The following is a 26,824-nucleotide window of genomic DNA, read 5'->3' on the forward strand; positions in this document are numbered from 1 at the left end:
AAACCGCAGCAGCAAGCAAGGGGCGTTCCGGCGGCCGGCGAGGGCATTCTCCGAAGATTTCTTCACCTTCGTGATCCCCTCGTTGAGAAGAGCAAGTGGGCGCAAGGAGAGGCCTAGAGCTCGAGTTCTCCCGAAGCCCTAGCTGCCTAATCCGGATTTGTAAGTCCAAGAAACAAAGTGTAAGTTGCTACTCACCTGCGGTAAGAGTTGCTCCGATTTTGCTTTGGTGTTTTCTTGTTTTCTTGGGTTTTGCCATGAAGAAACTTGTTTTTGTTTGCTGTCGTGAACCCTAAAGAAAGAAAGGGAAGGGTTAGTTTAGTTCAAGCAGGTGGATTAGATTTCCTTCAAAGCTTTGTAATTAGTATTCCCAGGTTTTGACTCAAACCTTTGCTGTTTGTTACCTTAGTAGGCATGATCGGTTCATGTAGGACTTTGTAGATTTCAAAATCTGTTGTAGTTGTAATGATCTCGAAGTTGTTCTGTTAAATTTTGCAAGGATTGAATGAAGCATGATTTTAGGCTATAAGGTTTTGATCTTTTAACTATGCCAGATCCTGTTCGATTCTGTTATGTCTCATTGAATGGATTTGGAGTTGTGGATTATAATTAGCTTTGCAGTTTTAGTTGTTGTTGCTCGACAGTAAGCTTGAAATGGTTTCAAATCCTTGTAAATACTCAAATTGAGCATGGAGTCAATTATATGAGAGCTACAGATCTAACAACGTTTACAGTTGTTCTTGAGATGTTAGAAGCTTTAAGTACTGTAGATTTCTAGTGTTGGTATGTTTACATAGCTTCGAGGTTCATGTTAGAGGATTGGTTATAAAGTTTTGTAAGCGCATTCCTTTATGTTAGTATGGATTCGATGAGGTAAGGGTTAAAGGTTTTGGAATGTTTCGTGCTATGATATCTAGAGGTAGAAAGAATTAGCAGGTTGTTTTCCTTTGACGTTAATGTTTCACCTAGTTTCTTTTTAAATTCCAGCAGGTGGCTAGTGAAGGTAGTGAAGGTAACAGGTTTTATGAAAAAACCCTGCACTAGAGGATGATGGATTAGAATTAGATACAATCTTCACTTTTGAAGAGTTATGTTATGGTGACACATAAACAACAAGATGGAAAACATGATATGAATCAAGTGTAGAGAACTAAATTGATATGAAACACGAAAAGAAGATAGAAAGATGCAGGAAATATGTTTAGTGGAAATTTAAGTCACAAAGAAAAGATACATATGAAACAAAGCCTTAAGAAACTAGTTAAGAGGTGGAATACAGTCTACAGCTTTGTGTTTACTGTTATTTGTGAGCATGTGCAGTTTTTTATGTGCTATATGTTGAACAAGAACAACCATTAATCCTATACTAGCTTTAGAGCTTAAGATGCAGATTTTTAGTTAAGCTTAGTATACAGATTTCTGTTAAGCTATTATGCAGATTTTTATCAAGCTAGTATGCAGATTTCTGTTAAGCATTAGTGCAGATTTTTGATTAGTATTGTATATGCAGATTTCTTTTGTATTCTATGCATGATTATGTATTACATAGTTAGTTTCATTCATAGATGCATATGAAAGATACCCTAACAGTATTTTGGGTTTAAGAAAAATATAAGAAAGATAAAGAAAAGTATAAGACAGATAAAGAAAAGAAAGAAAAAGGCCAAGGCCTTAAGTAGATCCCAAAGTCAAGACTTTAGGAATTTTGGCACACAAGGTGCTTATTAAAATGCCAAGGCATTATTATATAGAAGTATTAAAAGATAACAAGTATTTTACTTTTATCAGTGGCACTGTGCTGGACTCTCAGTTGTCCTTGGGTTGGGCTCCCATAGTCGTCCCTAGGTTTAGATAACCTAGTAGTAACGGCACGACCGACGGTCGACGGTCGACGACCAGAGGGTCGCCAAATGGGCCGCCGAATGGGTCAGGTCGTTACAAAAGTAAAAGCACAGTTGTCGGGCCCAAGAAGAAGTTGATTATTATTTTGAAGTATTATAAGTATAAGTTTTTGAACAAGTAAAATGAGTTTTACATAAACATAAAGTATTAAAGATTAAGTTTAGAACAAATGAAATAAGTTTCATATAGTTCTAAACATCAGTAAGTTTAGTTCTTTATTCTACCATGTTTATCTAGTAGATGAGTAGTTTTTCATGTTTACCTATTGGATGAGTAGCATGATTAGCTATTAGAATTACATGAGTAGATTCCTTAGCTTTTCTTTGCTATTAGTTTGACATGAGCAATTATGTTTATGCTTTATTTCTTTTAAGAGCATATAGTTTCTAGTTCTTTTCGTATACATGCACATTCGTGATTTTGTGAGTTAGATAGCGCTTACTAAGCAAATTTTGCTTATAGATTGCACTTCCTCTTACTGCAGATATAGGAAAGGAAAAGATATAGCAAGGAAGGCGACAAGGTGGCGCGGATGGTGTGTGATGTTTGGACTATGGAGTAGACTAAGAGATTGAACCAAAATTTATTTAGAATGTTTTGGTTTAAGTGTTTAACGTATTTAGAACTTGTGCATGTTATTATTTGGTTTGTTTTGTCGTGTATTCGTTAGAGTTGATTTTTCCTTGGTATTGTGCTTCTTTTTGATATATAAACTGCGTGGTTGATTGATATGTGTTCCAGCCGCTTGTGGCTGTGTATATTATGTCATGTATTGTTGAATAAGGTCACCGGTACAGGGGAGACTCTGCCGGAATTTTTCCGTAGGGTTTCTTCGAGGATTTTAATTATACCGGTTAAGTAGAGTTAGTAGATAAGTAACGGTCATCCTTAGAGAGTAGTAGTAGTAAGAAGGGTGGGCGTTACAGCCTTCCATGAAGGCTTGAAGGTGCCTTCAATAATTTGAAGGCGCCTTCCACTAGAAAGGTGTGGGGCGCCTCCAGTAGCTCTGTTTTACTCTTCCACTGATCCGTTCACCTAGGTGATTTCGTCCATCCGGAATTGGGTTCAACCGGGCCCATCTTTCAATTTTCTCCTCAAGCAGGCTTCGTCCTCAGCTTCTCGTCCCTAGAACATCGCACACGTCCTTCTCATCTACCAGTGTACTCTTTCGCAGCACCTCATCCCTCGGATGCACTAAGTCCATCAGCTCCCTTCCCGTGCCATCCTTCTCACTAGCTGCATCTTCCGCTCGACTTTTTGTGTTCCTAAGCTCTTGCACACTTAGAAACAAGGATCAAATACACATGACCTAACTTGGTTGACCACATCAAAACAACCACAAGGTACTAACACATTCATCTCATTTGATTGAGCCCAGGAGGCTTTGAAGTTCTCCTACATTTCCCATAATCTATCTTCCAAAGTGTGGGAAGAAGCTTCTATATCTTGTTCCTCAAGCTCAAATTTATGTATAATGCCAATCTGAAGGCCCTCCCAAGTTGAGAGTAGAGTTGGTGTTTTAGTGTAAGATGAGTCTACATTGTTGCTTTTAATCATTTGCTTTATATCCCCGAGTATTTGAGCTTGACTGGTCAAAATTTCTTCCGTCATCTTTTCCAATCTATCTTCTTGAGATGGTGGTTGAACTTCCAATGTCGGGCCAAAATAATTCATCCTTCCTTCTTGTTGATTATTTTTGAAAAAATTGTGGGGATTCCTCTAATTGGATAATTGAGAATGTGAGTTTGAATAGGCCATTTCATTAAACTTTTTTTCAAGCTCTTCTATTGATTTAACCAGATTATTGATCCTTAAATTAGTTACAATGGAATGACCCATTATTTTACAAGCCTCACAATAACCCTTCTCCTGCCTCTGATTGTAGTTGGGGAGAGAACCCCACAAGGATGGGTCAAATAATGATGGACAAGTACTTTCCACATGACTCGTTGCAAAACAAATATCACAAAAAATAATATAAGAATTCACGTTTACATTTTGGTTGAACTTATGAATTAGAGCAATCAGCTTCAACTTTAAGAAGTCCATTTCTATTTGAAAGGAAATATGTTAGAAATAGACAGACATGAAGTAACAAAATTAAAGTAGGAAAGAAAATAAAATGCTAAAAAGGAAATATAATGCAAAGATGAAAAATAAGGCATAGAGAATCATGAATGAAAGAATTAAAGAGCTAAAGAATTAAAGAATTAAAGAATTGAAGAATTAAGAAATTGTCTAGACAAACTCTAATGTAAACTAACTAGATTCAAACACTCAATCCCTGGCAACGGCGACAAAAAACTTGATGTCATGACCACAAGCGCACGGTTGTCGTCAAGTAATAAAATTTATAAAAGTCGATCCCACGAGGATTGAAGATTAAATGCTAGTTGGCTCTACACTTCAAATTTAATTAGATAAAATCGATAATGGGTTGTTATGAGGTTTTCAACTAAAATGTGAAAATAAAAGTAAGAAATAGTTGAGGAAGTCCTTAATTCAGAAAATGTTCTAGGCTGAAAGTTTCATTGAATGGTGGATGTTATGCTATGAATTGACCCATTCCTGGTTCTCTGCTTGTATGTTTATAGGATATCTTAAACATTTACCGAATTCCACCCCGTGATGTTGTATCGGAGTACTTTCTCTGCCAGTAACCAAGTATGCCATCAAGTAAAGAAGTAACTTAGAGAGTCTAAGTTTTAGTAGAGTACTTCTTGTCACAATGTCTCCCCTGGATATATGTCTCTAGATTATGTAGGTCACTTGCGTAGCATATGATTAGGAGAAGCCAATTAGGTTAAGTGATAGACTTATCTATACATAGAATCATCCTCCCTTAGGAGGTTATGTTCCATATAGAAGGATAGTTACCTTAGATACTCAACTTCAAACAAGTATCCTAAGGCCATAACAATCTATATCAGAATGCACACTCAAAAGAGATGACAATTTATGCATCTGATCAACAAAAATTCAGGTTCACACACAGTCCCAATTTAGATACACAGCAATGTATCTACTCAGAAATAAGACCCATGCATATAGATATGCAATCTAGATAGACAAATTTATGATCATAAGGGAAAGCCTCTATGCAAGCATTTCATCAAACAAAATAAGTACATACAAGCTTCATCAAACTAGCAAATTGGCAATTCCATAGAGTTTACATCATTCACACATTGCAATTACTTCTTACATACTAGAACAATAAGAATCTACTCCATAATAGGAAGAAATACAACTCAAGCACTCAAAAACATAGAAATTTCTAAAAGCCTAAGGAAAGGAAGTAGAAACTTATCCTTTGACGACAAGTGAAGGGCTCGGATGTAGATCTTGGAAGGCTGATGAGGATAGAGTAGTGGAACAACCTTGGATCATCCAGATGACATCCCCAAATGTGAGAATTTAACCTAGATGGTTCTCTTCCGACCTTGGATCTTCCTCCCTAACAAGGGGATGAAGTGCCCCTTAAATAAAGGTGAAACACGGGGTTGCTGTGCCTCTAGGCACAACTTAAACATGGCTCGAGTATCTAGCCATGCCTTTTGGCACGGCTAGAGCCAATCAGTCTTAGTCATAATTGTTTGGCCATGCCAAATGGAACAACCCCCTTTTTGCTACTGGCTTCTTAGCTATGCCATAAGGCACGGCTAGAGCTAGTTATAGGCTCTGTCCACACGACCAGACTGTGCTATTTGGCATGGCCAAAGTAGAGCAACTTTTCTTTCCTTCTTCTGAGCCATGCTAATTGGCATGACCAAATTTTCAAAACTATGCCTTCAAGTGTATGGTCGTGCCTAGGCACGACCAAACCAATTTGACTTTGGAAAATGGCATGGACAACATCTGGCCATGCTTTGAAGCACGACCTAGTCCTCCTTTGCCTTGAGTTCACTTCCTGGCCATTCCATTTGGCATGGCCAGTGTCTTTTCCTTGTTCCTTGGTCATGCCAAATGGCACGACCCCTTCCTTGAGCTTCTCTTGGACATGGCTTATAGCATGGCCAGGTCCAATTGGGTTTTGAAATGACCTAGGAACTCTAATCCTTATTTCATTTGATCTTCATTTGCATCTTAAGCATCCTTTTCCACTCCAAACTGCTCCTGAAAGTTAAAATAAGCACCAAGCAAATCTCTGGACATAAAATAGTAATCATACTAAAATATAATAGAAAAGGGTGCAAAACACATAGATCATCAACACGAAATATATGTATATGTGTGTCAAATAGTGCAAAATTACATATATAATCTACACACATTACAACTAAGAGTGACAAAGAATTTAACAAACTCTATTATGATAATTCAATTGTACGCAAGTTTGTTGGTTTAATTCAAGATGATGAATTTTCAATGATGGTGAATTAGCCACTTGCGACCTTGTTGGATTACTTAATGATGAAGTTTCTAATGAGGATGATTCTTCTCCTCAATTCATCGTCATCTCTCTCAATTACTGAAAAATAAAATATAATCAATAAATATCCATAATATTCATCAAATGAATAGGAATTGAAATGAAGACTACAAATATCCAAACTCAAGAAACACACTAAAAGCATATAATTCAATCCATAAGAGGATAGAATACCGATAAATCACACTAAAATAATTTGTCCAAATGCCAATTATCAATGATCAGTTTGAAGTTTCTTATTGAGTTGTTGATTCTCCTACAGATGATATTGATCTTGGTGCATTATGCAATGCTGTAATCAACACTGCTTATGCTATAATCAATGAGGTGGCAAAGAACTAAAATCTGTAGTGTTAAATGCAAGGCTGCTCAAGCTTACCGAATCATTAACAAAGGAAATCTAAACAGCAAGTATCTAAAGCTAACACTGCATGCTTTAAACTTGAGCAGATCTAAAACCATTCAAATCCCTTCTCCTCTTCTTTATCAACCCACGGCAGCAACCCAAAAGCAAGAATCCAACACAACCTTAAAACTAAATTATGCAACATTAATTGCAACCCAAGAAGAAGGTACAGATATATTCAACGCATTAACAAACTGAACTACGTGCTCAAATAATTAATCCTCTTCTCATTTTCCTGATGAAATCCACGGCAACCAAAAGAATCCAGCAAATTTGCTACTGAAACCTAAAAATCTTAATTGTTCTCTATGCTCTTTGTCTAGAACAACAAAACCCAAATTCAGCTACAAATCTTGGAGGTAAAACGCCTGCATACTTGAACTTTACCGTTCAAGTTCATCCTTAAACCTCACGGCAGCAAACCCAACCCATAATCTTCATAGAAAATTCGAAACAAAAGGAAAAAGAATCCGGAGCTATCCTACTACAGGTGAGAAGCGACTTACCTTCGTGTTCTTGGACTCACAGCCGAAAGGAGGCAACTAGGGCTTCGGAGGAGCTTCAATTCTCGGCAACCTCTTTGTGTTTCCAAGCTCCCCTCGTCGGAGTGGCCACACACGGGTGAAAATCGGTCGGAAACAACCCTTCGCCGGTGTGGAGACCAAGCCCTAGGTCCCCTGCTGCGTCTTCGCCCGAGAGGGAGTCGCCGTCGCTCTCGATCGGGAGAGGAAAGGAGAGGGGAAAGGGTTTTCGGTTTGGCAATTTACCACCTCAACATATCCCTCTTTATAATCTCCATATTCTGTTAACTGGTTAAATAATTTTCCTACCTTTTCTAAACAGAACTGACGGCTGGATCACCTGGTTAGTCGGGTTTTGACCAATTCTAAGGTCACGGCTTCGATTCCTCAGCCGCACACTTTTCGTTTTGATTTATTTTCTGTTACCAACTATTCTTTAAATACTATTTGTTCCATATATATTTAACAAAACTTGGTTAGCTCAGTTGGTTGGCTGACTCTAGTTCGGTTCAAGATCTTGGGTTCAAAACCCGATCTTAACACTTTTTATTTTATTATTTTTTTAAACTTCTTCCTCTTGGTAAAAATACCAAACGAACTCCAAAAATTACGTAAAAATACTCTAAAAATTCCTAAAAATCTCTAGAATATTTTAAAGGTATTTATAAATATTTTTGAATTATTTTTGGGGCTCAAAATGAGGAAATTTGGGTCATTACACTACTGATGTCTATGAGAGTTTTTCTTGTAGTGTTTGGTTTATAATTCCTTTTTAATGGAGTATATCCTCCCCATTTTTAGGAGTAGGGAGTTGTTATAATGTGATATGATGTGATGTATGAATTATGTATTTAGATATTTTTTTCATGCTCTGATATGTTTATTGATATGTTCTATGTGTGTTGTGCCTTGTATGTGTTAATGAAATGTGTGTGAGGTCAACTCATATAGATGTAGATTTATGTTCACTGTGTAGAGGAGTTGCTTAGGATTGTATGACTGAGGAACCCTGTGATAGAGGGTATCTTTACTTTCTACAACACTTGCTTGAAGCTGAGAACAATTATCTACAAGCAAAACTAATTAGAGTTTGAGAGTGTTTTTCTAAATTAATGTTAGGATGTAACTTTTGTAATCTAGTGATTGTATGACTGGAGGACCCTAGGGTATCCCTTTAATCGAACTTTCTAGGTTACCTCTTCCACTTAGTTGCATTAATTTACTGTTAAAAAGTAAATTGGATAACTCTAGAGATTGTTTGACCAAGGGGCCCAGGGTATCCCGTTAACCAGACTTTATAGAGTTACTTTATTACTTAATAACATTAGAACTTGGGTAAGCTCTCTGGTACCATCTTCATAGGATTGTACTAGACTTTAGTTAGATTCCCTACAAGAATGTGAGCATGAAGTTAGATAGATGAGCGATGCATAGGGACATCAATTATCATCATAATGAAACTAAAGTTCTAGAATTACCTTCACCTATGAACCTTCTGTGATCTCTCTGTCATCCCACTATGATCACACTCTACCTTCTCTCCTTGATCATTCTGCCTTCTCCTTGATTTCTTCCCATCTACTTGATCACATTACTTCTCTCACTCTCAATTCTCTCTCAACTTTCATTCTCTAGGCTTTCTGTTGACCACACACCACCATAATCATCTAAATAACTTGCTTTACAAACTTAGCCAGTGCTTAATTAATTAATACCCCTTGTGGATGATATTTTATTACTTGATGACACTTCTATGCACTTGTGGATTTATCCACATCACTATCTCATCCTATCTGCCCACTAGAACAGATAGTAGTAACGTGTATTGTCACCTATAGATAGTGGATACCTTGACTACTCATGAGACTCATTCATGGAAGCATGCCATTGAGTGCTGTCATGACTTGTCATATGCTTGTTATATGCTTATTATATGCTAAGTTTATGTAGATAGTTTCTATATGTACTATATGTACTCCCGATTTATTGACTATTTCTTGTGGAGAAGGTTAATAAAGGGTTATGTTGTTGTTTATGGTTTGATTCGAAGATGATTTTATGTAGGTGCTCTTACTTTTATAGTAAGTATTATTATCTGAGACTGGTTCCTTTTGATCTCCTTACACTATATAGTTTCATCCACTATCCTTCTTATTCCCATTTAGTCATTGTATCTATTCCCCCTTACTTTTACTTTGACTTCTAAGTTAGCAGTTAGACATCTGTCATGTCGCTCAAAGGTCCTCGCTGCAAGTCCTACTAGAGTTCATATTTCTTTTCAAGTTGTTTGGTTTATTTTTTTGCTGCTTGTATTTATGGTGTTCCTTTTGTATTGAATGTTTGAGTGTTTGTTTTATGTTGGTTAGTTTAATATGTTCACATGTGTAACGCCCGCCCTCCCGGCTACTCAAAGGGACGGGGCTACTTACTTACTTAACCATTCCAGGATACATACATATTCAAAAATTGTTTCTTATAACTTAAAGCAGCGGAAATGTCATAGAGTTATACTGGAATGTAACATAAATACAATGGTTCATGTCAAACATAACAAAGCATTATAGCAGGTCTTATTCGTCCCAGCCGAGCCACTGCCACACACACCTCCTTGCCTCTCCTGCAGCTCCCCTAGGTCATCCATCCCTTGCCTTTATCTGTGGTACAAGGAAGTAAGCTATGAGCACACGGGCTCAGTAAGATTCTTTCCTACTCACAAAAATCCGTATCTCAAGCATAATCATACAAGCATATCATCAATGAACAAATAACATAATCATCACTATCTGAGCATGGTTTCTTATCATAACATATTATTATGAATCATGTTTCTAACATATCATAAACAAAGTAATCATATGAGGTAAACCATGAGAAGCATAACATATCATGAACATGGAAAGAAACATATCATATAAGGAGAGGTGCATTATGCAAAATGCCTTTTTAAAACATATGCCATGTTGAGTGCAAAATGTCTTTATACATATCTTTTAATACTTGAACATAATATCATCATCATGAGGGCCCGGCTTGTACCACATACATACATAAATGCGCGCAATCCCTAGGATAGGGTAGCTAGCCCCGAACCTACTAGGGATCTAGACCCGTTCATAGTCCGTCGATCTAGGGGCGTACTAAGGAGCCCATCCCTTTTTACTAGACCCGTTCATAGTCCGTCGGTCTAGGGGTGCTTATGGAGCCCACCCTTGGTACAAGCCATACAAAGTAAAGTACATGTCATGCATATCATATCATCATAATTGCCATATCATATCATCATAAGGTCATGCTCTTGTCTTAACATGAAGAGTGCTCTTAATCCCAACTTAAGGGAAGCAACTCTTTGTCATTTTCTTATCATATCATAAGGCATGCATTCTTGGCACATGGCCATCATATAAAACCCTTATCATGCTTGGTTCATAAGCTTACATATATGAGCATGCAACATGTTGAAATCATACATGCTTGAGTACATAATCATCATAAGGATCATATCATGCATAATTCATAACATACATAATAAACATGTTACTGATCTTATCATAAAGCATGCACACTTAACATAAAACATATCATAAACAAATTCATGGCTTGCTAAGCTTAAGTTAAAAACTTTCTTGAATTCTAAGTTATAGTCATGGCCGAAAGTTCATAACAAAAGAATACTCCAAAGCCACATACAACATGAATACTTAGCAAATCTTATAACATATCATAAGGAGTCTATGAACATACTAAATTAGGTTTTGAGTTTCATGAACCCTAACATCTTATCATAGCCGAAACATCATAACAAGAAGTAAACTTCTAAGCAACACATGAACATAAATACTTAGCCAAATTGTTAACATATCATAAGGAAGTCTATAAGCATGCTAGATTAGGTTTTGAGCTTTGTGAATCCCTAAATTATTATCATGGCCGAAACTTCATAACAAAGGATGTACACTTCTAAACCACATGTAGCATGAACACCTAGCTAATTCCATCATATATCATAAAAAAGTCCATAAGTACACCAAATTAGGTTTTGGAGCTTCATGAACCCTAAGGATTCATCATGGCCAAAACTCCATCATGTAGAAAATGAACTCCTAAGCAACATATAAGTACAAGTTTCTATCCCATTTTATAACATATCATCAAGAAACCTATGAGCATACTAACTTAGGTTTTTGGGCTTCATGAACCCTAAAATTATCATAGCCAAAACATCATGCACAAGAAGTGGACTTCTAATAAATCTCTTAACATGAATACTTAGCCAATTTGATAACCTATCACAAGGAAACTTATAAATATGCTAAATTAGGTTTAGAGCTTTATGAAACCCTAAATCACTATCTTGGCCGAAACTTTACAACTAGGAATTAAACTTATGAATAACATGTAGACATAAATCTTTTTAGTTAATTTCATAACATATCACATGGAGGTCTATGATCATACTAAATTAGGTTTTGAGTTTCATAACCCCTAATGTTTCCATCATGGCCGAAACTTCCTCAAGCAAAAACATAGTTTCTAAACAACATATGAACATGAATCTCTAACAAATTTCATAACATATCATAACTAAATCTATGAGCAAGTTAGATTAGGTTTTAAGCCTCATGAACCCTATATTTCTATTATGGCCGAACCCTTCTTCAAGCAAGAACAAAATCTCTAGATAACATATGAACATGAATCTCTAGCAACTTTCATAACACATCATAAATAAATCTAAGAGCAAGTTAGATTAGGTTTTAAGCCTCATGAACCCTATATTTCTATCATGGCCGAACCTTTCTTCAAGCAAGAATAAAATTTCTAGATAACATATGAACATGAATCTCTAGAAACTTTCATAACACATCATAAATAAATCTAAGAGCAAGTTAGATTAGGTTTTAAGCCTCATGAACCCTATATTTCTATCATGGCCGAACCTTTCTTCAAGCAAGAATAAAATCTCTAGATAACATATGAACATGAATCTCTAGCAACTTTCTTAATACATCATAAATAAATCTAGGAGCAAGTTAGATTAGGTTTTAAGCCTCATGAACCCTATATTTTTGATCATGGCCGAAACTTATAAAAAGGAGAGAAAGTTAATAAACATCTCAATAAAAAGATTAAGCTTAACATCACACACATAATTTCCTTTCTAACTAAAATCATATCATAACCTATCAAGTTCATAAGCATGATTTCTTCTCTTCTTTTATTTCAAATTCTAAGAGTTCGAGTCTTTCGAGAAAACCGTAAGCAACTTGTACCACAGGTGAGGGAATACTTACATCCTTATTCGCTTAAGGAAAGAGGGATCTTGCTTGTGGAGCCTTCGTAGAGAGGGGTCTTCCTTGTTTTTGGGTTTCGGCAAGGAGAGGTAGGGGAGGCTCCTTGGTCACGGTGAGGAAGAGAAGGGAGGAGGAAGAGAAGAAAAAATGAAGTTTCTTCTTAATTTCCCCTTTTATTCATCATGAGAGGAGGAAGGGAAAATGTATTTTTCCTTCTCCTTTCTTTTACTTCTCCTTAATGAAAAGATGAAGTAAAAAATCCTCTTTTCTTTTGAGAGGGAGAGGCAACTCTAACTTCTCCTTCTCAATGAAACAAAAATCTCTTTTCTTACCCTTAACTATATTGTCACTTCCTTCTTTAACAATAATTTCTCTTGGTCTATTGGTTAACACATGTATATATCTAGTAGGAGATCCAAGGTTCAAGCCTTGCTCATCTCTCTTTTTGGTTCTATTTCTATTTTTATTATTTTTTTGTAAATTCCACATAAGGCCTATTTTTATTCATGATAAAAATATCTAAAATCTTGCTAAGTACTCCATGGGTGTTACAACATGTACATGCATATATACATGCATTTGTATTTTTAAAAAATAGTGTGTTTTTATTTTGCATCGAGGTATATTTTGCTTGATTTGAGTTCGATATTGTATTTTCCATATTGTCACTAGGGGGTACCGTCTGGTTTGGTGGACAAGTATACCTTGAGACGTGACATATACAGTAAGATAAACTTGATAGGTAAGAGAGGACCAGATATCAATTTAGGAGAAACTCCTAGGGGTCAAGGATTTGATGTTGAGTAGATAAAATCCAAAAAGGTCTAGTGGACAAGATGTTTAGTGGATAAGTGAAGGTAAGATCCTTAAGTAGAGTGGTTCTTATTAACGGAAAAATAGTGAGGTGTGTCCCAGTCGGGACAAATCTTAGGTGTTGATCTAGTTGAAAAAACTAACGGAGGTTTCTAAGTTGTAATTAAACAGTCACAACTATTAGGTTTATTTATGCATATTATCTATTAATCAAACTCTATTTAGTAGGATATTTAAATGCAGCGGAAATAAAATAAACAAACACAGAGGATCAAAGTATTTACTTGGTTCGGAGCCTGTGACGACTCCTACTCCAAGGCCCACGTTCGTTGAACGTTTACTTTGGGCAACACCTATATCTTGTAAAACTATTACAAACTAAGTACAATTAGAAGCAGTGATAATAAAAATTATATCGACAATAAAAGACTAAATCTAAAGCTCCGGGTCATTGGCGTCGAGTTGAAGCTTTATCGGAACATCTCGTTAGCAGCAGGTTGCAGAAAGATTGCCTTTTTGAAGATTGATTAGTTGCTGCCTCGAGAGCTCCTTTTATACATTGCTGGAGGCACCTCTAAGCCAGTCCGAGGTGCCTCCAAGCCTCCCGAGTCGCCCGCGTGGATCAGCATAGAATAGGTCACACCTCATCCACTCGAAGGCACCTCCAAGCCACTCCAAGGCGCCTACAAGCTCTGGTCCAAGGTGCCTCCAGCTTCATCCGAGGCACCTCCAGCATTGCTTCGTAGCCAGCTCCTGCTTTGCACCCGAGGTGCCTCCAAGCTCCATGGAGGCGCCTCAGACACTGTTCATCCGAGGCTTAAGGTTGCTCCTTTACACCTACAAGATACATTAGTCCCAAACAATATCTTGCAACACAAAGTTAGCACAAAATACCATAACTATGATAAATTGAATACTCGACAGTCACCGGACTGTCCGGTTCTGACTTCAGATTTCTACCTGGAAACCCTAGGTCGAACCGACGCCTAATGTTCCCTCTACCGGGGAACGCGTCCTCACCTACTCCACTCAAGAGAGTTACCTTTTGCCAGTTCGGTCCTCCAGACCGAGTGGACTTTTGCTCGGCGTTCGAGTCTTCTGGTCTTCATGTTGGACGTCCGGTCCTCGACCCGTCCAGTCTTCCACCCGGTTCGCGACAATAGGATTTTAACCTAGGGTTACTGCCCCCTATGATTTTTGCCCGAAGCTCCGACCCGCCAATTCTTTAACGCTCCTATGACCAAGAGTTACCGTCCCCTAGGTTTTTCCCTTTGCCTAACCGCAGCTAGCCTAAGTAAACTTAGGACTTTCCTACAATGCTGATTCAAGATATCAAATAAAAAATACCTTAACTTTGAACCCTTTGACATAATCAAAACATAGGTTCGATCATTGATGCTTCCTGCACCAACAATCTCCCTCTTTTTGATTATGGTAATATAGTTCAAAGTTAAGAAAATGTAACGCCCGCCCTCCCTACTAACCCTAAGGGACGGGGCTACGATACTCAACGTGCATATTGCAGCGGAAGACTTAAAAATCATTTTTCTTGGTTTAATAAAAATCGAACTACACTAATATGGTTTCCATAACATGATAACGAGTTAAATAGAAACATAACATCAAGTCAACCATGTAGTACTACAATTTATAAAACCAAAGTGTAATTCCTAAAAGTTCTTAAAGCAGGTTCTTATTTGGTTGCCTAGCCACCGCCACACACATCTCTTTGCCTCTCCTGCTGCTCCTTTAGCTCATCCAGCTTTTTCCTTTATTTGTGGTACAAGGAAAGTAAGCTATGAGCACTCATGGCTCAGTAAGTTCCTTTCCAACTCACTAAAACCATAAATCATTACATAATTAAAGAATATATCAACATAACATGATCTCAACTAGTCATGGCATAACATATCATACTCTTTAAGCATATCATGCAACATAACAAAATCATAATTAGTCATGGCATATCATCTCTTAAAGCATAGCATGAAATATAACATAATTCATATCTAATCATGGCATCTCATCTCTTAAAGCATGGCATGAAACATATCATAGTCATATCTAATCATGGCATATCATAAATCATAGCATTATCACAACATGATCATAAAGTATATGCAATATGATTTTGAAAACATGTATCCGAAAAACATGTGTATGTCTCATGATCTTTTAAATCCATTTCTTCTTACATATATACTTGAACATAATATCAACATATTCAAGGCCCCGGCTTGTACCATACATACATAACATAAATGCGCGCGTCCTAAGTATATCCAAGGTAGCAAGTCTTGAATCATAATAGGAACTAGGTCAAGATCACAAAGCATGGCCTAGGGGCATACTTAGAGAGTCCATCCCTTATCAGCCTAGATCACAAAGCAAGGCCTAAGGACGTACTAAGGAGCCCATCCCTTATTAGCCTAGATCACAAAGCAAGGCTTAGGGCGTACTAAGGAGCTCATCCCTTATTAGCCTAGATCACAAAGCAAGGCCTATAGACTGATTAGGAGTCCACCCTTGGTACAAGCCTTACAAAGTAAAGTAGCATGTATAAAAATGCATCATTTAGTCACATAGCATAGCATAAAAGTATGCATCACTTAGGCATACATTATGTCATAAAAGTATGCATCACTTAGGCATACATCATATCATAAAAAGTATGCATCACTTAGGCATACATCATGTCTTGAGAAAGTATGCATCACTTAGGCATACATCATATCATCAAAAAGTATGCATCACTTAGGCATACATCATGTCTTGAGAAAGTATGCATCACTTAGGCATACATCATATCATAAAAAGTATGCATCACTTAGGCATACATCATGTCTTGAGAAAACATGCATATTTCTATCCACATAGCATATCATAAAAACAAGCATATTCCAAGCACATAGCATATCATTAAAGCATGCATATTTCTACTCACATAGCATATCATTAAAGCATGCATATTTCTAAGCACATAACATATCATTAAAACATGCATATCTCTATCCACATATCATATCATAAAAAGGTATAAATCACAAGCATACATGATTAAGCATAAGGGTGTATCATGTGATTATACTATCATAAGAAACATGGTAACATAGTTAACTTGGGTTCTAAGCTTCCTAAACCCTTGGGTTCCTATCATGGCCGAACCCCCTTAGGTCTCAATTTAGGTAAAAACAACCTCCAAGCATGTGAAACCTAAATTATCATTACATGAATTTCATAGGAAGCATTATAAGTATGATTTACTTGGTTTCTAAGTTCTCCAAGTCCTTAAACTCATGTGGCCGAACCCTATCAGTATATAAACAAGGTCCCAATTGTCATGAAAGCATGGAAACCTTAAACCATATTTATAGCATTTTTTTCAAGTAACATAGTAAGCATATTGAGCTAGTTCCTAAGTCCTTCAAGCCCTTAACATATGTCATAGTCAAACTTTTAACAAGTGTTCATTAGGGCTAAAAACAAACATACAAGCATGTGAACTTGAACTAACATCATGTATAAATTCATAACAAGACATTATACAACATGTATGGCCGAAACTTACCCTAGCCTCAATTAGGTCATTAAACAACATATAGCATGGGAACTTTGTCTTTCTACTTATCATATTCCATGTAAAGTGACATAAGCATATTTAATTCTTGTTCTAGGGTTTCTAGGGCATCTATTCCTTCATGGCCGAAACATACAATGGTCCATTTAGGTCATGGAAAAATTATACAAGCATGTGACACAATCAACACATTATCCTATTTTCATAAAAAGCACTTTTAACACATTTGGTTCCATTTCTAAGGCCTCTAGGTCTTTTAAACCCTACTTGGCCGAAACTCAACAGTATATAAACTTGCTTCAAATAGCCTAAAAGCATAAGAAATCATACAAGTTTCATAGCATGTATAAAGACAAGCATAATAAACATACATGTGAATTGTGTCTTAGGCTTCCTAGGTTTCTTTCCCTTTTTCTTTTATTTTTCCTCATGGCCGAAACCTACCAATCTTTAAACTAGGTTTTAAGTGGCCTAAAGCATGGAAAACCTAAGTAAGTTTCATGGCAAAAATTACTAAGAACATCATATACAAAGTTGGTTCATAAACAAGCTAGGACCCTTGTGATCTTACATGTCATATATCATGTAACTAATTTTCCTATACTCAATTTAAACATAAGAACATTAAACAACCTTCATATCATAATATCACAGAGGTCTTGAGCATATTAGAATTTTGTTTAAGCTTTTCTAAACTATCCATCTTATCATGGCCGAAAATCTAAAATAAGAGTTCATGAATTTCTAGCAATGTTCAACATGCAATTCTTTAAGAAAACTCTATATTCTATCATACAAACATGGTTACTTAAATTTAAAGGTCTTCCTAACCCTAAGCCCTTTTCTTGGCCGAAACATATAAATGGATTTCTTTTGGTTCCAAGTAACTTTTAAGCAAGAAAACCAATAAAAGATCCTTAATAGTTCATGGAGAGAATCTTGCACTAGTTTGGTTACACAATATTTTCCCTAACCTCCTTAAATATTTTTGGCCGAAATTCTAGGGTTAGGTACTCCTCTGATCAAGCATCATTTAGGTATAAAAACATGAAGAAAATCCTTCCTACATAGCATAGAGAAAATATCATGAAATAAGGACTTGTTTAAACCTTCCTAGATTTGAAAACCCTTTCTTTGGCCGAATTTTTCTTAAATTCTTTCCTAGGTTTTCTAATCCTTATAGAATCCGAAAATCACATAAAAATCCTTGTACCACAGGTGAGGGGATGCCTACATCCTTTTCGCTTGTGGATCTAAGGTATGGTGATGAAAGAAGTAGCCTCTCCTTCTAGTTCCTTTCCCTTGATTCCCTTGCTTAGTCCTCCTTGTATCTTAGGCTTTCTTAGGAAGAAAACCTTGGCTTTGGGGCCGAAGATGGAGGAGAGGGGGACTGATGGTTTCGGTGAGGGAGAGGAAGAATGAGAGAAAATGAGAGAAAAATAAACTTCTCTTTTCTTGCTCCCTTTTATGTTAAGGGGGAAGAGGTAGAAAAATTGATTTTTGCTTTCCTTCTCCCTTAGCCTTTTTTTTTCTATTTCCTATTTATTTTATTTATTCATTTATTCTTACCATTCATGATGAAATAAGGGGGATTGAATCCTCTTAATTCCCTCTTTAAATTTTCGGCAAAAACAAAGAGGAAGAAGGAGAGAAAGGGAGGAAGGCAAGTTGCCTTTCTCTTGCTCTTTTCTTGTCTTCTTTTGGCTAGCTTTTACTCTTACCTTTATCATGAGTTTCCCTCCTTTGTTATCAACATCTTCTCTCTATCCCAATTGGTTTCTATTAATTAATTCTATGAAATATAATATAAGAGGTTCATGGTTCAATTCTTGACCTCCTTTTCTTTTTATTTCATTTTATTTCTTTTTGCTTCAACTCACTTCCTATTATTTTTCTAAGGAAAAATACCAAATTCATATATTTATCTTATAAGCTTAGTGGGTATTACAGAAAATATAGCAGTAATATTAGGAATTTAAAGCAAAAGAATAAATGAGATAAGAAAAGAAAAATTCCTTATATTCCCTCCTTACTTAACTTTGATCTCTCTCCCCCTTTGAGATAAATAAAAAAAAACTACTTAGGGAGAAGGATTCTATTTTTCATGTAATTTTTAACTCCCCCTGAAGAGCAGCTAAATTTGAAAAAATGTTTGAAAAACACTTTGTTAATTTTGAAAGTGTATTGAAAAACCTTAGTACTGTCAACAAAAACTTAGCTTCTTTAAATAATTATTTTGAGAAGCACTATGCTAAATTCTTTTGAAAGCATTTTAAAAGAATTTGAAATAATTTTCAAAGTATTTTTAAATAATTTTTCAAATGATCTTGAAATAATTTTCAAAGTATTTTTAAGTAATTTTTAAAATGATTTTGAAATAATTTTCAAAGTATTTTTAAGTAATTTTTCAAATGATTTTAAAAGATTTTAAAATAATTTTTCAAATATTTTTAAAAGATTTTTTAATAAATTTTTCAAAGATTTTTAAAAGATTTTTTAATAAATTTTTCAAAGATTTTTAAAAGATTTTAAAATACTTTTTCAAAGAATTTAAAAAGATTTTTAAATAATTTTTCATAGATTTTTAAATAATTTTTAAATAATTTTTTGAAGACTTTTAAAAGATTTTTAAATAATTTTTCAAAGATTTTTAAAAGATTTTTAAAAAATTTTTCAAAGAATTTTAAAAGATTTTTAAATAATCTTTCAAAGAATTTTAAAAGATTTTTCAAAGAATTTTAAAATAAAGAATTTTGAAATTAAATAAATTTAATTTAAATAACTTAATTAACTCAATTTCAAGATGACTTAATCAAATTTATTAAAATTATTTTAGACTAAGTTCAACCTAGATCCATCTCACCCGATTCTAGGTTATCAATCAGGTAATCTTAAATAATTTTGTGAGATGTTTATCTTTAATTTTGGTTATTTGTAAGGTTTAATTTACATTTGAGTTAAACTTAGGATTTTCAATTAGTCAATTAAACACACATTTCAAGGATTGGTTCCCAGGTCGTGGCGAGGCACTAGGCCTTCTTGGGTATAGGATCATCCACCACTTCCTAGACAGAGCCGCTCAAAGAAATTATGTATTTAATTTACTTTTTGAAACCCCTGGGTTTAACTAAACAAGTGTAAATTACGCCTAGGTCCTTAAACTATCTTGATCTAAACATGCATATTAAAAAGTAGAAAGTTCAAGCATCAAACAATTCATTTTATGATAAAAATAGTCTTTTTATTGGCTCCCCCTGGATCATAGCCTCGATATGGTCTATTAAGGTAATGGATATGATCCTTGGGGACCCAATATGTTTCAAGTCCAACTTGATTAACCAAGTTTGACTTGGGGACCCATGCTTGGACTATGTTTCTATTGTTTCTATTAACTAGGGATTGATATGATTTATATTTTCTTTTGGTTTTAAATCCAAGTCTAGATTTGTTGTAAACGGCTCGCTGTTTTCCAAGAATCAGATCCAGATTCTTGGAACCCAAAGTGAATCGTTCCAACGTATCCTTGAGTTCTTTAATTTGAATTTTCAAATTGGAATTTTCTTCCTCAAGTTGTTGGACTTGAGTTGAACTTCCAATTTGAACTGGCTCATTTAAAGAACTCAAGTCAGTCGCTTCCTTAAGGGATGTTACCTCCTTTTGGAGCGACTTGACCCGGACGTTGGATTTTGCCAGCTTCTTTAATAAGTAAGGTACTAGTTTTTGCAAGTCATTAAATTGAGTCTCGGTGAGTAGAGAACATACAATGAGGTTCGGGCCTTCAGAAACGGATGCGGATCCGTGGCTTCGCTCGGACTCGGTCTCTGACTCGTTCTCGGTTTCAGATTCGAACTCGGACTCGGTTTCGACGATGTTTGCTTGTACTGGTAATGCGAGGAAGCTTACCGGTTCTTCTTCATCAGTCTCAGATTCATCTGATGACTCGGACCAAATCGCCTTCAACACTTTCCTTCTTTTCTTCTTGTTTGGACAATCTGGCTTATAGTGCCCCTTCTGGTTATAGCCGTAGCAGGTGACTCCAGTCTTGTCCTTCGAGTTCATTTGAGTCACCTTTTTTAATTTACAAATTTTTCGACAAGCTTTACTAGTTCAGAAATAACCTCATTGTCATCTTCTGCGTTTGATGCATCTTTGGGCTCGGGTTTGGTTTTGCGCTTTGTTTTAGTTTCCCGGGTTTTGCTTGTACCTGCAACCAAAGCTATACCCTTCTCGGTTGGGCGTGCATTAGTCTGCTCATGTAACTCAAATTCAAAAAAAAGTTGATCTAATTTTATTGATGAGGGATCCTTGGATACCTTGTACGCATCTACCATGGATGCCCACAAGGTATTCCTCGGAAAAGCGCTGAGTGCATACCTTATAACGTCCCTGTTCTCCACCCTTTGGCCGATCACATGAAGCCCGTTGACTAGGTCTTATATCCGAGCATGGAGTTGGGTAGCCGTCTCACCTTCCTGCAATTTAATATTATACAATTTATTCAAAATTAAATTGCATTTACTTACTTTAGCATCGGAAGTGCCCTCGTGTAGTTCGATCAGCTTCTCCTATAACTCTTTGGCACTGGAGAAGGGACCAACTCTGTTGAGTTCTTCTTTTGTAAACCCGCATTGTAGCATGCAAGTTGCTTTGGCATCAGCTTCAACCTTCTTCTTTATACTAGCGTCCCAGTTGATAAAAGAATTGGAATGTAGCAACTATACTAATTCCAATTGACTCCGAAAAATTGAAAACACCATGAAAAAATTTGCTTGACTGGTGGTTGCACCAAATCGAAGTGACCCCGCTCTGATACCAATTGTTGGATCGAGATTGTGCTAAGGGGGGGGGGGGTGAATAGCACTCGTGGCTTATTTGCGTTTCGTAATTTGGAAATCGTTCGAGAAAATGCAGCGGAAATAAAATAAACAAACATAGAGGATCAAGGTATTTACTTGGCGACTCCTACTCCAAGGCCCACGTTCGTTGAACGTTTACTTTGGGCAACACCTATATCTCGTAAAACTATTACAAACTAAGTACAATTAGAAGTAGTGATAATAAAAATTATACCGACAACAAAAGACTAAATCTAAAGTTCCGGGTCGTCGGCGTCGAGTTGAAGCTTTATCGGAACGTCTCGTTAGCAGCATGTTACAGAAAGATTGCCTTTTTGAAGATTGATTAGTTGTTGCCTTGAGAGCTCCTTTTATACACTGCTGGAGGCGCCTCTAAGCCAGTCCGAGGTGCCTCCAAGCCTCCCAAGTCACCCGCGTGGATCAGCACAGAATAGGTCGCACCTCATCCACTCGAAGGCGCCTCCAAGCCACTCCAAGGCTCCTCCAGCTTCATCCGAGGTGCCTCTAGCACTTCTTCGCAGCCAGCTCTTGCTTTACACCCGAGCCGCCTCTAAGCTCCATGGAGGCACCTCGGACACTGTTCATCCGAGGCTTAAGGTTTCTCCTTTGCACCTGCAAGATACGTTAGTCCCAAACAATACCCTGCAACACAAAGTTAGCACAAAATACCATAACTATGATAAATTGAATACTCGATAGTCACCAGACTGTCCGGTTCTGACTTCAGATTTCCACCTGGAAACCCTAGGTCGAACCGATGCCTACTGTTCCCTCTACTGGGGAACGCGTCCTCACCTACTCCACTCAGGAGAGTTACCTTTTGCCAGTTCGTTCCTCTAGACCGACTGGACTTTTGCTCGGTGCTCGAGTCTTCCGGTCTTCATGCTGGAGGTCCGGTCCTCGACTCGTCCAGTCTTCCACCCGGTTTGTGACACTAGGATTTTAACCTAGGGTTATCACCCCCTAGGATTTTTGCCCAAAGCTCCGACCCGCCAAGGCTTTCCGCATAGGGTTACGACCCCTATGACCTAGGGTTACCGTCCCCTAGGGTTTTCCCTTTGCCTAACCGCAGCTAGGACTTTTGCCTAAGTAAAGTTAGGACTTTCCTACAATGCTCATTCAAGATATCAGATAACAAAATACCTTAACTTTGAACTCTTTGACATAATCAAAACATAGGTTCGATCATTGATGCTTCCTGCTCTAACAGTGCATAGGTTATATTTTTTTCTAGGCATTCTTTAATGCACTTTTACTTATATTTCATGAGTATAATATATGTTTATTACATCATATTTCATTATAATGTCTTACATCCATTCTATTTATTTAGAGATATGCTCTTTGCTTGTTTTGATTGATAGAATGCAATTTTCAATGAAGAATGGAGTGGAAAAAGACTCAACATGGTTTAGCCAAATAGATGAAATGTACATTTAAAAAGGCTTTCATGTTAAAGTTTTAATCAAGGAATATGCCCTAGATATGTTCTTTGACATGTACATATTCCTAAGAAAGAAATTTAATGGAAAATTGAGCTAAAATGGAGTATAGAGCCTCCAAAACATTTGATCATGCTTATAGGCATAGCCATGTGAAAATCCGGGTCAATCTAGTGTTATCCACAGCCAAGTCGTGCCTTTTAAGCATGGCCGTGTCTTTTTCAAACACAACCATATCAAATTCTAGATTTTTCTTCACTATGGAATAAAAGTAAAATGGTCATAACTTTTTGTTCGGCTAGAGTCATGGGTCATTCTAGATACCAAAATATATATAACTTTAAGATCTACAACTTTTTATTAGAGATTTACTAGAGAAAACCATGTTTATACATGATAAAATGGATTTTTGTGAGGCATGACCTTAAGGAATAGTGGTGTCCTGAGGCACAACCATACCACATTTTCTAGAAAGAGCCACAGCCTAGTCGTGCACTGAGGCACGACCGTGCCTACCCTAGGCCATGACACACACTCCCTAGCCATTCCTGTTAGTGCAGGAAGTACCAGATGATCGACCCATGTTTTGATAATGGTAAATGGTTCAAAATTAAGAGTTATTATGGTTTTAATAAAGTCTGACTAAGTGTGCAGAAAAGTCCTAAGTGAGTTTAGGCAAGGTAAAAGTCCTAGCGAATACTAGGAAGGTGTAAAGCCCAAGTTATGGCAAGGTAATAAAGTCCTAGTCAAAGGGACTAAGCGGAAGTCTTAGCAGGTCGAGGACATTGTGTAGAAAATCCTATGGATCGAGGATAGTAGGTGGAAGTCCTAGTGGTTGCAGACACCAAGCGGAAGACTGGGGGTCGGGGATCGGACGTCCAGCTAAAAGTCCTGAAGTCTCGGATGCTAAGTAAAAGTCAAAATTGTCAGGAGGATCAGTTTAACATTAGGTAAACTCTCCTGAGAGGAGTAGGTGAGGATGCATTCCCTATTAAGGGAATAGTAGGCGTCAATTTGATCTAGGATTTCAGTAAAATCCAAAGTCAGTACCAGACAGTCCCAAAACTGTCAAATTAACTAATGAATACTATTTTATAATGTGCTAACTCTAGTTTGTAAGGTGTCTTTGGTATTTGGCATAACATCTTTTGCAGGAGCTGAAATACACAAGTTAACCTCGGGTGAACAGTGCTTGAGTGTTAGTGAGAGCCCAAGAGCCGATCATGTGATGATTGTTGTATGGACTCGATGTATCATATTCCTATATATATTTATAAAGGAATTTCTTTATGGTTATTATACTTACTTGTATTGATGCCAAATAACTGAGTATAATAGCGTCCTTGAGTAGAAGGTTCTTATCTATATCAATCGATTGGTTGAATTGATAATGAGATGATATAGAGAACACTACTCTTAATCATTCCTAGTCAAGTATTAACATTGAGGGAAATGTTAATGCGATGAGACTAGCATGTAGGTCAACTCGATGACTTGATCTCACAAGTCATGGATATTAGATATCAAGTTAACACATGAGTATGCATTGGAGAATGTATACTGAATGACCCGCCATGAGAAAGTATCATGGATCGTTATATGAGTGCCATATACTTTCTCATGTGACTATTAGTATGACTATCAGTCCTTGGACCTGAAGTCACCATGATTCCCTATATAAGGAGTTGCATACTTTGGCTTCGTCAAACGTCACCCGTAAATGGGTGGACTATAAAGGTGACTACTGGGTATGTAACAAATTATGTGGAGGGATGTGAGTGATGTAGATGGGATTTATCCCTCCTATATGACGAGAGTGATATCATGATTCTTGATAGAGTGAGACCACTAAGGCTACGTTTGGTTGGGTGTAATGTAATCTAGCTTGTAATGTAATCAAATTTGTAATGTAATGTAATGTAATTTTGATTACATTACTACGTTTGGTAATGTAATGTATGTAATCTTTGATTACAAAGGTGATTACATTCTTTTGTTTGGTGTCTATTATTTTTTATAAGGATTGTAATTCATATTATTAAAATATGACAAAAATATCCTGTGACCTCTATCGGCGGTCGCCACACCTCTGCCAGAGTTTGCGGTAACCATCGGCAACCAACGGCCGGCGATCGGCGGCCGCGGTCGGTCGGCGGCCGGCCGACGACGGCGGCGGCCGGCGGCCGGCGACCGGCGGCGGCGGCGGCCGGCGACCGGCGGCGGCGACGGCCGACGACCGGCGGCGGCCGACGACCGGCGGCGGCCGACGACCGGCGGCGGCCGACGACGAAGGTCGGCTACCGGTGGCAGGCGGCGGTCGACAACAGACTAGGGGTATATTCGGCATTTAAACTTTGGTGAAACAATGACATCGTAATGTAATCGGATTACATAGCATTTGCTTTGTAATCCAGATTACAAATCTTCACTACCTTTTGTAATCCAGATTACATTACATTACAACTTTTAAATCAAACCAAACAAAATAATCGACTTTGTAATGTAATCCAGATTACATTAAAAGGTAGATTACAGGCTACCAAACGCAGCCTAAGTGCATAGTCATGCCCAAATAAGCTAATATGAGATATTGAGCTCATTTGATTAGAGTGAGTATACTTGAAGTTCAAGACATAGATTGATCAGAGGATGACACGGTCTATGCCTCAATTGATCAATTTAGATGTCAAGGATAGAAGGATGTTGTCACATATTGTAAGAGTCACAATTAGTAGTCACAATGGTGATGTTGGATCTCAACATTCTTGTAACTTGGGTAGTAATGATGTGTTGCTAGATACCGCTCATTGCTTATGTTTCTAAATGGGTTTAGGAGCATTGCCAATGCTACAAGAACCTATAGGGTCACACACAAAGGGCAGTTAGATGGAGATTAGGTTCATATGATGGACCAAGAGGATTAGGTTCATATGATAAACCAAATTGGATTAAGAGTAATCAAAATTAGACTAATTGAGTTGAACTCAATTTGATTCATGTGTCGAATGAGTCTAATTTAGACTATGATTCATTGAGTCAATTTAAACCAATGAATAGAGATTCATTAAATTAAATTGATTTGAATCAAAGGTTAGATTTGATCAACCATGAGAGATAAGAGGTCAAGTTTGACTTGACTTGAGAGGGAAGATGAAGGGTTAAGTTTGACTTGACTAGATGCCACTTCATTGTGACTTGGCATGGGTCGGCCAATGATGATGTTCCACATCATCAAGGCTACATCATTGTATGCCACCTCATGAGGAAGACCAAGAGCCATGACTCTTGGTATTACATGGAGGTATAAAACACTCCATTAAGTGGCCGACCACATGAGTGTGAAGCAATTGTGTGCTCATTCAAGGCTTCTTCTTCCTCCTCTCTTCTTGTTCTCTCCTTCTCCTCCATTGTCGAGACCTCTCAAGAGTGCTAACACACTCTAAGTGGTTCTCTCAATCTTTTGTCCATGTGGATACATGAAGAGGAGTGTACACTTGACACTCTACGAGATCCAACAACCATTTGAACGAGCGGGATAAGCGAAGGGCATCGCTACAAGGGTAATACTTCTTTTTCATGTAGATCTA

This window comes from Zingiber officinale, chromosome 4A, assembly GCF_018446385.1.
Source record: "Zingiber officinale cultivar Zhangliang chromosome 4A, Zo_v1.1, whole genome shotgun sequence".
Taxonomy (NCBI): Eukaryota; Viridiplantae; Streptophyta; class Magnoliopsida; order Zingiberales; family Zingiberaceae; genus Zingiber; species Zingiber officinale.